This window comes from Phaenicophaeus curvirostris, chromosome 7, assembly GCF_032191515.1.
Source record: "Phaenicophaeus curvirostris isolate KB17595 chromosome 7, BPBGC_Pcur_1.0, whole genome shotgun sequence".
Classification (NCBI taxonomy): domain Eukaryota; kingdom Metazoa; phylum Chordata; class Aves; order Cuculiformes; family Cuculidae; genus Phaenicophaeus; species Phaenicophaeus curvirostris.
The window spans coordinates 13,410,648-13,426,668 of record NC_091398.1 but is presented as its reverse complement, the minus strand read 5'-3'; the positions used below and the strand labels follow the sequence as shown (position 1 = coordinate 13,426,668).

At 38.6% G+C, this 16,021-nt stretch overlaps 1 protein-coding gene across 1 annotated transcript in view; it reads right to left on the bottom strand.

The window, feature by feature from the left end:
• Positions 1-16,021, bottom strand: part of BMPR2 (bone morphogenetic protein receptor type 2) — a 114,182-nt gene that overhangs the window by 63,240 nt on the left and 34,921 nt on the right. The window lies entirely within an intron of this gene.

Genomic DNA, 16,021 nt, shown 5'->3' with positions numbered 1-16,021 from the left:
AAAGGCTCCTCCAAAACTTGAAAACACACTATGTATTATTTCTTTCACATTATCTACGTAGTAAGAGAAAGACTTTTGGTAATTTTATTGTCTTTATAAGGCAAGTTTCATAGTAAACTGTATTTGTTCATCACACACAACTCATTATAGATTCAGGCCTTTTCTAATTCACTGTTAATGAAAGATTGAGAGAGAGGTTTTGAAACAAATGAATGGCAATTGAGTGAGGGGCCTGGAGAACAAGTCTTACCAGGAGCAGCTAAGAAAGCTGGGGTTGTTTAGCCTGGAGAAGAGGAGACTGAGGGGAGACCTCATTGCTCTCTACAACTACCTGAAAGGAGGTTGTGGAGAGGAGGGAGCTGGCCTCTTCTCCCAAGTGGCAGGGGACAGGACAAGAGGGAATGGCCTCAAGCTCTGCCAGGGGAGGTTCAGGCTGGACATCAGGAAAAAGTATTTCACGGAAAGGGTCATTGGGCACTGGAACAGGCTGCCCAGGGAGGTGGTTGAGTCACCTTCCCTGGAGGTGTTTAAAAGACAGGTGGATGAGGTGCTCAGGGACATTGTTTAGTGATTGATGATGATCCAGTGGATCCTTTTCAACCTAGTGATTCTATGATTCTACATGCCACTGAAAAATTTACTACTACAATCAACTGTAGTAGCAACAGGCAGGCTGATATTGAAAAGGACAAAAAGTCAAACCTAAACAGCAAAACAAGAAGGATTTATAATGAAATGCCTATACACCATTCCTCTTGAACTTGTGTATCAGACAAACTATGTCAAAATAATTCAATAAAAATAATAAAATGAACTTAAGCTTTCGTTCTCTCATCCAGCTGAGATTTCCACTGAAGACAAGCAGGGAAGGCACCATTCTGAGAAGACCTACCAAGCGAAAAACTGCTGAGAGCAGGGCAAGCTCTTCACTCCCTTCTCATAAACCAGAAAAAAATATTGTGCTTTCCAGCCCATTTTACAAGTATATTTATATGAAAACACACTTTACTGTTCAGTTTCAAAAACACACTTAAAAAATGAGCAGGATTACAACTGAGTACGTGTGCTTTGAGAAGTAATTTATGAAACATGGAAGTTCTTAGCTTGCGTGGCTGCCATTACCGGTCCATCTGATCACCACACGCACATTGACAGACTTAACTTGAAGCACATTTGAAACCTTATTGTCATCTTCTGAAAGGAGAATGAGGAAATAGACTATATTAAGTTACTCTCCCGAAATCATAAAGCAATTGGGAATTGCCCATAGTTTCCCAAGTCCATCCTGTGGCTCACCCCTGCCACTGCGGTGCTTGGAGCGGGTGTGGAGTTCATCCCCATGGCATTACACGGTCGCAAGAAAAAGCACTAGGGCTTCAGGAATTTCCTTTTGGCATATGGCTCAGGTTTTGATATGATTACAATCTTAGTGTTCATCAGTTCTGTAGTCAACAACAACAAAAAGCCGAAAACCCCAACTTATTAAAGAAAAAATATTATATTGCTGTTTTCAGTATTTTCTCCCTGTAACTGCACTCCTATTTCCAACTGCTCAGGAACAGAGAAGTGATTCTCACAAATAAGTGAATTCTGGAAGTTTGTAGTGGTTTGCTAAAAAAATATGTTAACTGTTAATTATTTGTCTTCATTCCCCACTAAGAATATTTCTGGAAAGCAAAGACAAGAAGAAAATTACAAGCGTATCTACTGTCGGTGTTAGAAATCTTGCGTGCTATGAATATACACAAGTATAAATCTTATGTGCTATGAATTCATCTGTACTAGCGCAAGTTTAAACAAATAAATACGCTGTTACTGCTTCTAATATACTAATCGTTCTGCGATCATTTTGTATTCTAAGAAAACAAAATTACTGAAAACAATTACAGCAGAAATACCAAAAGTTACAGGAATCCAACTGCAAATCCTTAGAACATGAGTCATGTTCTCATTAATAGCATAGGAAGTCAGTTCCATTAGTACTTAAATTGACGCTTCCTGACCTTATATCTATTCAATGCAGTGTGTGGAATTTGCATCAAGTGTAAAGGGAGGGGGAAAGGAAGGAAAAAGGACCCAAATGTTACTCAAATGCTAAGAATTATTCTACTCCATGTTCTAGTTATTTGAATCAAAAATAATTAAACAAATAAACATTTGCCACTTGATGATTAATGCCAGGCAATACGTTTCGTGACACAACAGTCCCGCATAAAAGAATCTGATTGGAGTCAGAAGACGAGTTTGCACGTAACCTACAAGAATAGACTTGCCAGCATCACAGATCACGTACGCAGGTACCATGTTGGTAATTATGCCCAACTGCCTTCATGACCACATAGGTGAATACTTGAAAAAAGAAAAAAATGTGAGAAGTTTCTAAGCATTTGTTTGCCTGTAGTCGGAATTCTATAAATACAGGCCACCACGCATTCAAGTGGGAACTTCATTAGGCTGCAACAGATTTTTTTGAAATTAAAGTTTTCTTCTGTAACTCGTCATCTGAATTAGTGAGATTTTCATCAGAACAATCATAGACACAAAACCTGTTTTCTTTTGGCCCTGTCAGCTCTCTATCGAGTTTTTATTTACACAATACGGGGAAACATCATTGCCCTGGAGGCAGGGTTATGAGATAGCACGTGTCTTCATAATGCAAGCTATTAGAAGGAAGGCGATTATAGTAACGTACATCAGGAGGCTCCTTTGAGTATATCTTTTCAACTACTGATAGCTGAATCCTGGCGTGATGCATGGCGAAAGAAAAGCTTGAAGAAATCATCTTATCAAGCACTCTACTGCTGCTTTTTTTCATCTTTTTCTCCTCAGAGGTTTTAATTACAAATATTTCTAAATGTGTATACATTTACATAAAAATATATCACAAGCAGACATCTCTTGAAAAAAAGTCATTCTTCTACAAACAGACTACCCTTAAGAGCAGCTTCAAGTGGGAGGAAAAAAGCCAAGCTGCTGGTAATCTTCCATGTAGTTACACTTCCAGTACTTGGCTTTGTAGTGTGTTTGACCAACTGCACAGTAGGGACCTGCGCTGACTGGTCAGGAAGAGAAATAAATTGTCTGATTAAAGACTGGGCATGAGAGCACGAAGGTCTAAACCAACCAGAAATGGTCCAGGGACTTTTTGAGCAAGAGGTCAGGAGCTGCACAGTGCAACGCCGAGCCAGGCAGGGAGCACAGGGAGCTCTACAGCAAACTTCTCTGCTAGAAGTCCTTCAGCTGGGCTCCACAAACACAAGCACTAGATTAATATATTAAAGACGTGAATAAGAAAGAATGGAAATTTGCAGAGGAAAATACAGCAGGAAATTCCATGAGGGAAGCAAATTCACACAACTTCAGAAATTCACATCTGTGGTCATTAGCTTTCCTCTCCTTCTAACAAAAATAGAGGAAATAAAAATCATAATCATTAAAGCTCTCCTATATTTTACAGGACATATTACGTACCTCAAGATATACTGCTAAATATATTTTGACAATAAAACCCTTACAGTTTATACTCAGTGTTAAAATGTGAAATAATCTGTTGACAGTAGTGCATGTCCTTAATCTTCATTGATGAGAATTATTTTAGTTTTGTCTGCTTTTGCTGTGTAACATCATGGTTTCAAATGCTGGCAATTACACAGAGCCAGACTGATTGAGAACTACTGCCAAAAGTAAAATGATTGCAAGCACTGATACCGATTTCAGAGTGATTGACTGCACATGCAGATGACTAAATCAGTTATGTTCATTACAAGACCCTTTTCCATCAAAACAGCAGGAGACTAGAAAAGTCAAGTGTCTTCTTTCCCCTATATGGATATACTTTCCTTCTCCTCTACCTAACCTTTAAGAAAGCAAGTAACTTTGAAATCTCTTTTGTCTCCTTACTCCCTTTCTAACACAGTCACATCTGCTGATGAACACTACCAGCAGCGACAGACACCAACTTTTTTGTATTGTGTATTCTTCAAGAGTACTTGAGTACATTGGGGTTTCAGCTCCATTCTGAAGTACCAGTGGTCTGCTAGCACTAAATGAATAAAACAGAATTAGATCATGTAGCAGCTGTGCTGTATCTCGCATGTTGTGCATGAGGCTCACACTTTGCTTCCCACATGGTCCATGGTCTCCCATCGAGCCCTGTCTGGGATGCACTGACCCTCTCCACACAGCCTCTCTGCTCAGGATCACCGACACACGCACTCCTTGCAACCCACAAGTGTTACATTCCTCTGCTCACACAAATCTACCGTACCAGGAATTTCATTAGTTTTGAATTAATGCAAATAGAGAGTGATGGAGTAGCCAAAAAGTGAATAGTCAACTCAGATTCTTTAGCAAAGGCCTTGTCCTCCTTTCCCCCGAATTTACTCTCAAAGAAAGCGTTACCTCAGAAGAACCCGGCTTAAGCAAGCAGAGCCACTCAGGAGAGTGACAGGATGGCACAGATTTATTGCTAGCAGCTGACAAATTAGGTAGTCCCCAAACACTGCCAGATTTTATGAAAAAATACCTGAGCTTACTGCCCATCAACTCTGGCATCGCCTCATTTCCACAAACTTCTAAATGTTTCTGAGGACAACCACACTACCTCACTGTGCCAACCTCGTCTGAATCAGGCATTACCACAAAACCAAAATCTTACCCATTGAGTAAGACCACAAAATACGGTAGTAAGAAAGCTTGCAACACCCGTGTTCCGGCACAAAATCTGCTGGGAAAAAAATTCAAGAATTTTGAGCAAATTTGTACCAACAGAGTTAACATTGGTTCATGGTTTACATGAAGAGGCTGAGGCATTTTTCCACTGATACAGGAAGATATTCAAGCTGAATCCGTAATGAGGATATATCTTCTTGACTCGGCCAGGGTCAGAAAAGGACAAACTACCAAGTTAAAACCATGTGTCATGAAGTCTCAACTAGTGCCCTAACAAGCTGACATTTGACTACCTCTACCCTGGCCATTAATCTGAGCCTCCCTCACCTTACAAGATTTCCTCCAGAAAAAGACTCTACCTTCCTCAATGATTCAGCATTTTCCTTAACATTGTTTTATAGCTGTGTTCAGCTGGCACACAGTTAGGACATTTGTTTTTATTAAGTCGGTCCAGTTCAGCGGGTTTCTTCCTTCCATCTTTTCTCCCTGCACAAAATTACCATTGATTTTTAACAGGATAGAATTAAAACAAAAGGTATAAAACTAACAGGTAGTAGAGAAAGGTTACCAATCTGTCCAGCATGAAATTTCTAAATAAATCACCTGCTAGCAGTGAAAACTCCACTCTATTATGTTAAAAAATATAGCATTAAAAAAGTTCAGTGATTACACTGGAGTGATGACATTTTAGCACACAACTTTTCACTTAAGGAACAGTTCAACATTTTGTAGTAAAATGTTACAGGAGGTTTGGGTTGGTTTTTTTTAATGTAAAAATAGTAAGATGTCATGTCATTTTAGCATTCACTTTGTTAGCTTTAAAGCACTCATCTTTGTCATCAGAATTCAACTTATAGCCAGTTTACAGCCATTCCAATGAACTCCATGTTCCGTTTCAAAGCAAAAACCAGTCAGCCATATCCTATGTGGAAATGGATGGGTCCAAGCATTCTCAAAAGGCCTTCTGAAAAACCTGTCAAGCTCAAATACTGGAAAGCAGAAGTAAATTAGCATAAAATTTATATGATTAAATCATTAAATGCCATATTCACTTAAGGGAAAATCTAATCTAAACACATTAGTGGAGTACAAAGCATAAAAACTCTGGACTCCAAACCCTTGGGTTTTTGCAATAATCTTAGAGCTTCCACAATTTTAATAAAGTTGAAGATGACTATTTCCTGTGGGAGTTTACACTGCAGAAAGCATCTCTGTGGCTTCCAATCACATTGTCTGGTTTATGCTATTTTCTTGTCACAAGATGAGACGATTCCTTATTTTACCCCATGAGCAAACAGGAATTCCAGACTTTACACATAGTTGAATCAGCTCAGAAAGAATCTACTCAGATTCCTGATGCTGGGGAAAAGAAAATGATATGTTTTCAACAAAAAAGTATGCTGTAACCCAGCTTTAATGTATATCTTCCACTTTCAAGTATTACTCCAACTCAAGCTGAAGGTCATTTAAGCCCAAATTTCTGGACAAACAGGGAAGGAAGTAGCTGGCTCTCACCGACTCAACGGGTTTTGGACACCCAGCTTCTCCAGCTCTCCTATAAAATCCCAGCCTACATTTAATCTTCTGTAAGCATGAATACATATATTAAAGGATTTAAATAAACCTAGCATTTTTCCAATTTATTTTTCTAAATATTATTCTCTTCGTAAACGAGTGCATCTCCATTCAGAGAAAAATAAGTATGTTCATATTACTGTTTGGCAATTATGTCAGAACAGAAACCATCGCATCCCTAGTCACACATAATCTTTACCAGTGGCTAGTGTCTATTCACAGAACTGAAAATGCCTGAATACTTTATCTTTGCCTTAGGCTGGAGTTCAGGGGTTTTTTTCTGGGTATGAGCATCTGGCTTTTGTTTATCTGGGCTGTCAAAGTGAAGTATCTGCATGGAATAATACAGGAAACTCTGCAGCAAAACCAACAGTAAAGCCAACGAATGATGTGGTATTTCTCCCCCAAAGTCAGATGTAACAAACTTCCCAGAACAAAATCGATTATTTCAGAGTCTACTTTAGATTCCCTTCAAAAAAAGCCTGCGACTGGATATTCCCCTAACACATGATATACTCACTTTCCTAGTCAGCAAGGAGGCTGTTTCCACTGTATCTATAACTAAACCATTTCCTTGAAACTGTTCATTAGCTTAAATTTGGAAAAGGACAGTATCCACATAGCTTGCCTTCTACAGTGTATTACAAAAATTCCTCCCGTATACATCTTTAGGAAGCTTACACTACTGGCAATACACCGAAACATTTGAAAACTGGCAAACATTCTGTCATGAAAGTTACAAGGAGATTGAGTTCCAAAATTGTAATCTTATTTTGCCCTTAGTAACATACATGACATTACCTTTTCACTGACAACAGAAGCATAATCTCTTTGGCTCTGAAATCTTAAACTCCGAAACCGGCCTCCACCCTGACACATCAAGACTCTTACCTTTTCCAAATTCCTCAAAGAAAGTATATTTAAGTTCAAAAACATCTGAAGTCTTTAAGGCATTTAATGGTATGCCACAGAATATCCCAGAAAGCAGCAACATCGTGAGTCAAGAGCACAGCCAGCATGACAGCTCCCTAGGCACGTTAATTCAGCCGATGCAAGGTGTAAGTCAGTTCATACAGAGGACAGAGTATTATCAAGGACTCATAAGAGACTGTGGATTGCTGCAGGAACTTGGGACCTACTTCAAACACTTCTACTCTGTGTTCCTTAACCGAGAGAAGGTATGGAAAGAATTGTGAGCTAAAGGTATTTACGGGTGTTTACTGAACTGGGCAAAACCAGAAAATATTGACTTTTGCTTCTGCTGCCCTTCAAGGTTATCAGCCCATTGAACAGAGGTCACTGTTCATACATTTCTTGGTGTTACAGTGCTTAACTTGTTAGAAATTTATGGGTACAGCACTGCACTACCTAAAACCAATTTATACATTTTCTTTATATATTTATTCTCTCCCATTTAAATCTTTGTTGAACCAATAACAACCTCATAAGCTAGGGAAGTGATATAAACCAACTTCTTCGAACTTTTTATAGTTAGAAAAATGAGTGTCTAGTCAAGTTCCCCATTAACTTCTGGTTCCTAAACTTATATGCAGTTAAAAAGGGTACAGTTGGTACATGCAGATAAGCCCAGATTACTGAACACTTTTGTTTCAAGAACTGGCTTTCATGTACTCAAGTACAGTACGTCACACCGAAGAAACAAACTTCTGGAGACAAGGAAACAAAAAAATATTCACTTTACACAGCAGAAGATTGTTTTTAATGATCTTTGTTGATGCTAATGACAGGAAACATGGAAAAGGGCACTCCCAAAACACAGACACTCAAGGAAAGGCTGCAATCAACTTGCTTAACATTTTGCACTACACACCCGAGGACGATAACTACAATTATGATCAAAAGGCCATCTTGATTCCTCACCCTATATATATGCCCCAGGTAGCACAGGTTAAAACATCTCTCAAGACACAATAGGTAAAGCGAGCAGAAAAAGCCAGGTTCTTCAGGTCAGGAGTGAGTATAACCCAGCAGCCAGCTGTGCAGTAGAGGCAGGGGAGGATGTTCCCCATGCACCCCATGGCTCCCACCACAGACACAGATCTGACCAGCACTTCAGCCCACCACCTTTAGAGGTTACACTTTTTCTGAAACAGACATGCGTTACAGGCAGAAAAGAAGCACAAATAGCACCTTGGCATTTGGGACTGATAAAGAAGGAACAAAGATGAATATCATCTAATAAAGACAAAAAAAACGCAGAGGTTTCACAATGGCAGAATTTACCAGTAAAGAGGGTTTTTTACTCTATGTTTTCACTGGTTCTGAAAGACTTTTGATTTTCAAAAGCACAAAGTGCTACATGTATTTAGAGTAGGGACACTTAAGCACTAGTTAGTTTAGGTGTCTCTAGAAAAAAGACTAAAATCAAGCACTATGTCAGCCACTACTGAGAATGTTATCATTTATGAACTGAATAAGTCAAGTTTTTCTCTTTAATTCGAGCTAGGAACATTAGAAAGCAATAGAACTTGCAGTACATATTTAAATAGCAGCTTATAAAAAAAACCAGATCAGGTTTATTAATTAATGTACTTACTTTCTAACAAACTGGCTCTAATTTATGAAAATGAAATTATAACATGGAAAACCACTCACGTTCACACACATATTATTAAAGCTATATATAAATATATATATAAAGTTATATATAAAAAATTAGCACTGTACAGAATACTGGATATCTTAAGTAAGCCATACATACACACAAAATAGGTTTTCAATTCTTTTTAATAGGCTTGTATAATGGAAATCCTATTTGCAATCTCTCTCTAAATAAGAGATCCTGATCTGAGCCTGAATTACTTGACATGGTGATAAGCCAGATAAGAACAATTTCTGGTGATTAAATACAAATCCTTCCAATGCTAGATGAATTTAAGTACAATCTTTTTGCTAAACAAATTTAGAACTGAGTCTTTTTTCTTTCAATACAAACACAGCTACCATAAAGAGAAAAACCCAAAGCACAGTGAAAATACACAATTCATAACCTGAATATGTGTTTTAGAATCTTCAGGCAAGATATAATTTATTCTACAATATTCACTAAACACATTCACAGGATCAGACAGGTTTTCAGAATCTCTGAGACAAACTAATACTGCAATCAAAGGATTAGCAAACCAGCTGCCTGTGTGCCATTACAGCTGATTATCATAGCCTGTAGACAGCCAGCTTACTTGGAAAGTGCTTTCAGGAATACTCCACTGTTGCCAGAGAGAAGGCATTCACATTAATACATTATTTTATTTCTTACATTATTTTATTTCTTAAGTTCTTATTGAACTTATGGAATCTAAATTGCATGTTGGTTTAGTTATATCTTAAGTTATAAAATACATTTTGAGTAAAACCTGACAAATGGGTGAAGAGATTTGCAGAACACTGCCATTCAGAGCTAAGAATGCTATGCAGTGAAGGTCTGAATTATCAATCTTCTCCTCAAATCTTACTAAAAACTAAACTACTGCCAAAAATAATGTCTTATCAGATGCTATGGTAAAGTCATGGAAAGAGAAAAACAGGCAGAAAAATTTTCAAAATATAAATTTCTGATAGACCCGAATAAAAGAAGCGCCTTCATTATTAAAGAACGTTCAAGTAGTTCATTATGCACAAACCCTTTCCTCGTTAAGGTTATAAGAAAGAGTTACTGTTCTGACTGGAGAACGAGCTACTACCAAACAGGAAAGAAGCAGAACCCAGAATTTAACAAGACACTGAAGTGTTTACTGCACTGCTTACCAATCAGGAAATGTTTTCAGTTTTCTACTAACATCTTACTAACACTTCAGCATCATGTTCTTCATGAGTTGCACTACTGGGAACAAGAGAATATTTGCATCACTCTGAACTTGATACAACTATAAAGGAAATTCGGATGTGGAAGGAAATGACAATAGTGATTCACTCGTCTGGTAAAACCACTCCTTTTAGATGATGCTGAAACAAATCCAAGACTAGTACTCAACTGAGGTCATCCCTCTGGTAGTTAGTAAAAAGTAATCTTAGTGGACAGAGTAGAACTGTATCTTGTTATCAGAAGCATGGATGTGGCATTTTTTGCCGCATATGGTTTGCTTCCACTGACACTGGCTTGGCCTGTCATTTGGAATGATATGTGGAATCCTAGGATTCCTGTACAGGGAGAAAAGCAGGATCATCTCAACCACAGCTTCTGGCTATTGATACGGCCTCTGTATCTCAGAAAAGGAAGCCCAAGTCAGAATTTCACAGCCAGCCAAGAGAGGGCCAATTGCCCAGGGGTAACTACCGAAGTATAAATATGCACCAGTTATTCAAAGCATGGCTTTCCAGAAAGCTTTTAGATTAGATAAATTATTCTTCCCCTGCTTGCTTCCTCTCTAGTTTGTCTTCTTTCCCTCACCTTCTGGGAATTTAAAGGTCTTTGAACATCCTCTGTAGGAGATGAAGCAACAGTCATTCACTACTTTCGAATGCTCTGCCTGAATGAGACACAGTATTTAAAGAAAAGAGGCTTACCTCAGTTTTAGCCTCAGGTCCTTTGTTTACAATGTGGTTACTCTCCAAATCTTGTTTGTCTCTGTATCACAAAACTGAAAGGTAAACCTTGCAGGTTTGCAAGCTTTTTCCAGCTCATTTCAACAAAAACGCAGCCCAGGTTATCTTTGTATGGCAACGGCACAGGAAAATCAATAAAGTCCAACAGAGGAAACGTGCAACTGTTACCACCAGTGACAGCAAGCCAGTGACCACCGGTTAGGGAGAGAAAGGAGCCTTCCATGGGTGAAAAACAAATAATTTTATTCGGTCACAACCAAGCTTTCTCTACTCAATGAATGAGTAAAACTACAGAAGTAAGCCAAAGCTCTTTTGATTTAATACAAGACCAAATAAGAAAGCAAAGGAAAAATGTTAATAAAGTCCTCAACAAAAAGAATCAGGTTTTCTATATGAAAATAAAGTTTCTTCTGTTCAACATTACAGAACAATGTTAACATGGCATGACAGTAATTTTGCAAAGCCTGCAAACTAACTTGTAACTGAAAAATACAGACCACTTAAGAGCAATGAAATTCAGCAATCTCTGAATACTCTCAGTAGAGTTTACTCAGAAAACAACATCCCTGTAATAGTGGGGATAGTATAGTATTTCGACTTCAAAAGCTACTGAAACAATGAGTGCAGAATCTGTCTTGCCTACAATATCTAAAGCCATAGGTAAGTTTTCATTATTCTTCTCCCTCCAATGTCCCTTTTGCACCTGTCAAGCAGTAAAGTTATCCATTGGTCTTACTATTGCTCCCCTTCATGCTTAACCTCAGTATGCTTCCTATCTTTCATTTCATAGTCTTCTGGCATTCAGTTTCTCACTGAATTTTCCAATCTGCTTACCATTTCCTTGACTGCCTGTCTCCTCCCCCATGACACACTTGATAGTAGATGCTGGTTTCTCCCACAAGCACCAACACACCTTTTCTAGGTCAATCTCTATACGTACAGCACAGTTCCTCTTAGCAGCTGCCAAGCCACAAAGTCACTCTATTGTCTCCATTCAAGCTTTTACAGCTCATTTCAATTTTATGTCCACAATGAAGAACTAAGTTCCCCTCTTTTAACAACTGAAAACTATCCACACCCCCACACTCGCACATGCATTAAGTTGATGCACTACACAGTCCCACTGCGACAATCTTTGGCATTCTTCAGCCTGTGACCCGACCTCCACACGTCGGCATTTTTCACTCTAAATCATTATACTTATTATATCTTTACTCTGACTATAAATAAACTGACAGGAACCAACTCATGCTTCCATCCAAGGATGTATCAAAAGTATTAAAACAAGAAAGATCAAAACTGTCCCAGTTATTGTCATGTTGCCTACTAGAACAAAGCATTTATCAAAGTCCTCACACAGGGGAAGCAATTAGTTCTCGTTTCATATGATTTCACTTGTGTAACTCCAGAATTGGGGAGAAGGAAGGTGAAGACATTCTACAGACCTCTCAGGGCTACAGTAATGCAAGTGGCACGAGCCTCCACTGTGGAAGACCCTGCTGGTGAGCCTGTCACCAGACCCACAAAGAGCACATAAGAGCTTGGGCCTGAAGGTATTCCCCAATGGATGCTGCAGTAAAATGGACGGCAGTGGAGATTTCCCTATATTGTTTAGCTCTTGCCGCACAAAAATTCAGCAGTCCCCTCCATTAATCAGATCTGCTCTATAACCCAGAGCCACCAGAGAAAGTAAAAGAGGTTTTTTTAGGCTCTGTCCTCCTTTATCCCCACAATAATCACCGTACATTTGCTATTTTCAACCGAATTTGATGGAAAATTAAAGATCTCATGGATACAAATTTCTTAATAGTTCAATGAAAGCATGCTAGCAGGAGGTGAGAGACATCAGAACTACTCCAACGGAAAGAAAAGGTGCACATTAGACACAAGACATTTAGCAGGGAGAAGAAAGATTACTTAGAAGTGCCTCCTACTTCATACCAGCACAGTGGCTCTCGGAGCAGCTCTGGCACACAGGATGCTCCCAATTCTGCCATAGCTTGTCCTGTCACCAGATCTAATCGACATTTCTCACTTTCACATCTTTTTAGTACACACACATAACCATTTGCACTTTCCTTAAATTGTACTAAAGTTGTTAAATTCCAGTCAAGTGCCAACCAACAGAGTTAGGGTCAGAGCTGACGTCAGGGCAGCAGCAGATAAACCCTGTGGAGGTCCCTGCTCCTCCTCAGCACAGCCAGGGTGGCTTTCCAACCAAGACCAGCTGCAACGGAACAGGGGAGGAAATGGAAGAAGTGTAATATATAGTGTCTTGCTGTGTTGTAATCTAAAATCAGACATAAGCTCCTCACAGCAGTGTTGGTTCACAAGGCATTACAAACAGTTGAATCCTAAGGGATCTACACATGCACTCCCCCATCACCTTCTGCTGAAGCTAATCCTATGCCAGCACAAGCAGCATCTTAAAAGAACTAAGAATTTTGTCTATTAAAAGACAAAACTTACTCTTGGCAGTAGCATGAACAGAACGGACATTCTTTTCATTTCACACAGTTTTCTTGATATGCAGAAACTGATCTAAAAGACTCCACATGAGCCGCTATTTTAAGATAAATGAGTTTGAGGCTGTCAATTTTTATTATCTTAAGCTTTAGTTTTTACATGTGTTCAAAGAAAATAAGTACTGAAAAACATCACTGCACGCATCACTATAGTAACTGCAGCTCTTGAAGCTTCCTTGATGCAACGCACTCCGATTCCAGATGGAACAAAATGCCATGTCTAGCTTGCTTTTTATAAGGTGCCTCTCTCTCCTACAAAGCCTCCCAAGACTAGCACGGACATCTGCCACAGAATATGCTCTTGCAAAGACCATACAGACTTGGATAAATTCACCTATTTTCACAGCTCTGAAAACAAATAAAACAGTATCGTGACATCTGCATCCAAATGCCCGGGTGAAACGTCATCAGCACAAGAAAATAATTATGCAAGGTATTTATTCAAGTGCCCTTTACAACCCGAGGGTTGACCTCGTTGAAGTCAGCAGCAGATCTGCCATATATTTCAGCAGAGGCAGAATTCCCCTCTTTCATGGGAGATTTCTCTCATAGACCAGCTCTTTGAGTAATTACCAGAGTATTTAATGAAATACAGCCTTATGGAAGCAAGAACTGAAACTCATTTCAGCTGCCACTACAAATTCGTAACTGCCATCATAATATGCAAGCAAAAATTAACACTCCATCAAAATGCATCAGTTCTCCACTGTATTCCCATCGCCAAAAAGACATGGAAGAAACAACCATCAATATTACTGACAGATTCTCTGGGTTGAGCCCTTCTCTTAATAACAATTAGGACAACATACATCTGGCTTTTGTCTAATCCCTTTTGGAGTTTGCAGAAGGCATCCCTCAGTTCCAAGGTGAACTCCTGATATTTACTGCACCTTCCTTTTTGCACCTTCCTGGTGTGAATCAAGTGGCAGGAGCATCATGCAAAGAAAGACAAGCAATTTACCATTGCTGACGGCAGGCACAGATGCCAGCATTTACAGGATTCTTGCAAGCCTTGATTTCCAAATAGCAATATGGTTATGTACAAGTAACATTCTTATGCCCTGGAGATTCAGCTCTTTGTCCTCCACTTAACAAACAAAAAGTACCAATACATCAAAGAACATTGTCTCTAGTTCTTATGACAAGCTTCTGCTGTAGCTGACAGATGCCTTGGTTCTTTTGAGTGGAAGAGAAAACATTTCCTAGCTGACCCCAAATAGCTGGCATGCATCTCAAAGAATTCAAAAATAGGAAAATGTGAAAAGGTATGAATTTTCTTTCTGAGAAGAAAATAAATAATGGAGGGAAACATACAGGTCAAGTAATTTATTAGTGTTGTCTAGGCCACATTTGAAAAATACTAGGTAGAATGTCATCTCTATTTCTCCTCCAGAGCTCTGGGCCTTAACATTCAAAATAACCTCAGCTGTCCATTAGCTGGAGTTTCTATAAAGTACATCTACTGCAATAAGGAATCTGACAGTCGCTACAGGGGAAGGTGTAAAGAAAAGGTTTAAGTTGCCATTGTGTCAGAGGTAACAAGCTCTTTTTTTTAAATAATAAATTTTCATTTTTAAACATAATAAATGAGGGACTGCCTGTAATTTCTGACGGATGTCCTATGATATGAAGTTCAGGTCTGAGAAAAAGTTCAAGCATTATCAATATCGAAACTGCAAGCAATTAAGAGAGACTAGTGCTAACACCAGAAATTTTTCTTAAATTCTTGTCTAAATTCTTAACTGAAACATCTAAACAAAAATTATTTTCTAAATTATAAACATGGATCCTCAGTTACTAAATGCAAATCCAGACATGCAAATTTGATTACACATTTCTGGCATGCCATCAAAGCACAGAAAAATGTCACATATACTTTGCCTAACTTCAACTAAAGATGATTCAGATCTTAGTTACTCCGAATCTCTAAAACTTTTTATGTGTTTGATGTTAACAAGTTCAAGGAAATCACTTCTCACTTGTGGGTCTTTTGTGAAAAAAAGCAAAACTTTAATTAAATTCTTCTTTCTAACTATCACAGCTACTTTCAGGCATAAAGATGGCATGCGGAATCTATGACTGTAGAGTTCCCAGGTCACAAAAAATGGCTCTACAGACCCACGGCATAATTTAGATTATGTCAAGGAACGCTACAACCTTCCAAAAACTATCAAATAGAAATTCTGAGATAAATGTGAAAAGTATAGGTAATTTTTAAGCTTAAGAAAAGTCAATAACAAAACCTTCTGTATAATTTTATATCATACATCATCCTTTACTAAACAAATCAGCTGCAGCAGTCAGTGATACTTTTCCTACATCCTATTATCAGTGTCTGTTGATCTTCTGTAATATTAACACACTAAATACTCAGACCACGTTACATTTTTAGACTAGAAGGAAAACCTGAGGTTTTCAGCTTGGTCAGCAGTGTTTCAAATTTTCAGCTTTTGACTATGTTGTTTTAAATACTTGCAGAACTACCAATTCTTGTAAAAGATATCTACAGAGAATGATAGCCATCGGTACGTGCTCCCCTCTCAAAGGACAACATTCCTTACAATTGAACCGTTATTCTACAAAAAAATGTTACCAACTCCTCTAGCTCAAGTATCAGCCATATATTGATATGCTAGCCGAGTACTTCGTGTTCATCCATTTCTACTCTTGTTTGTCCCCCATATTCC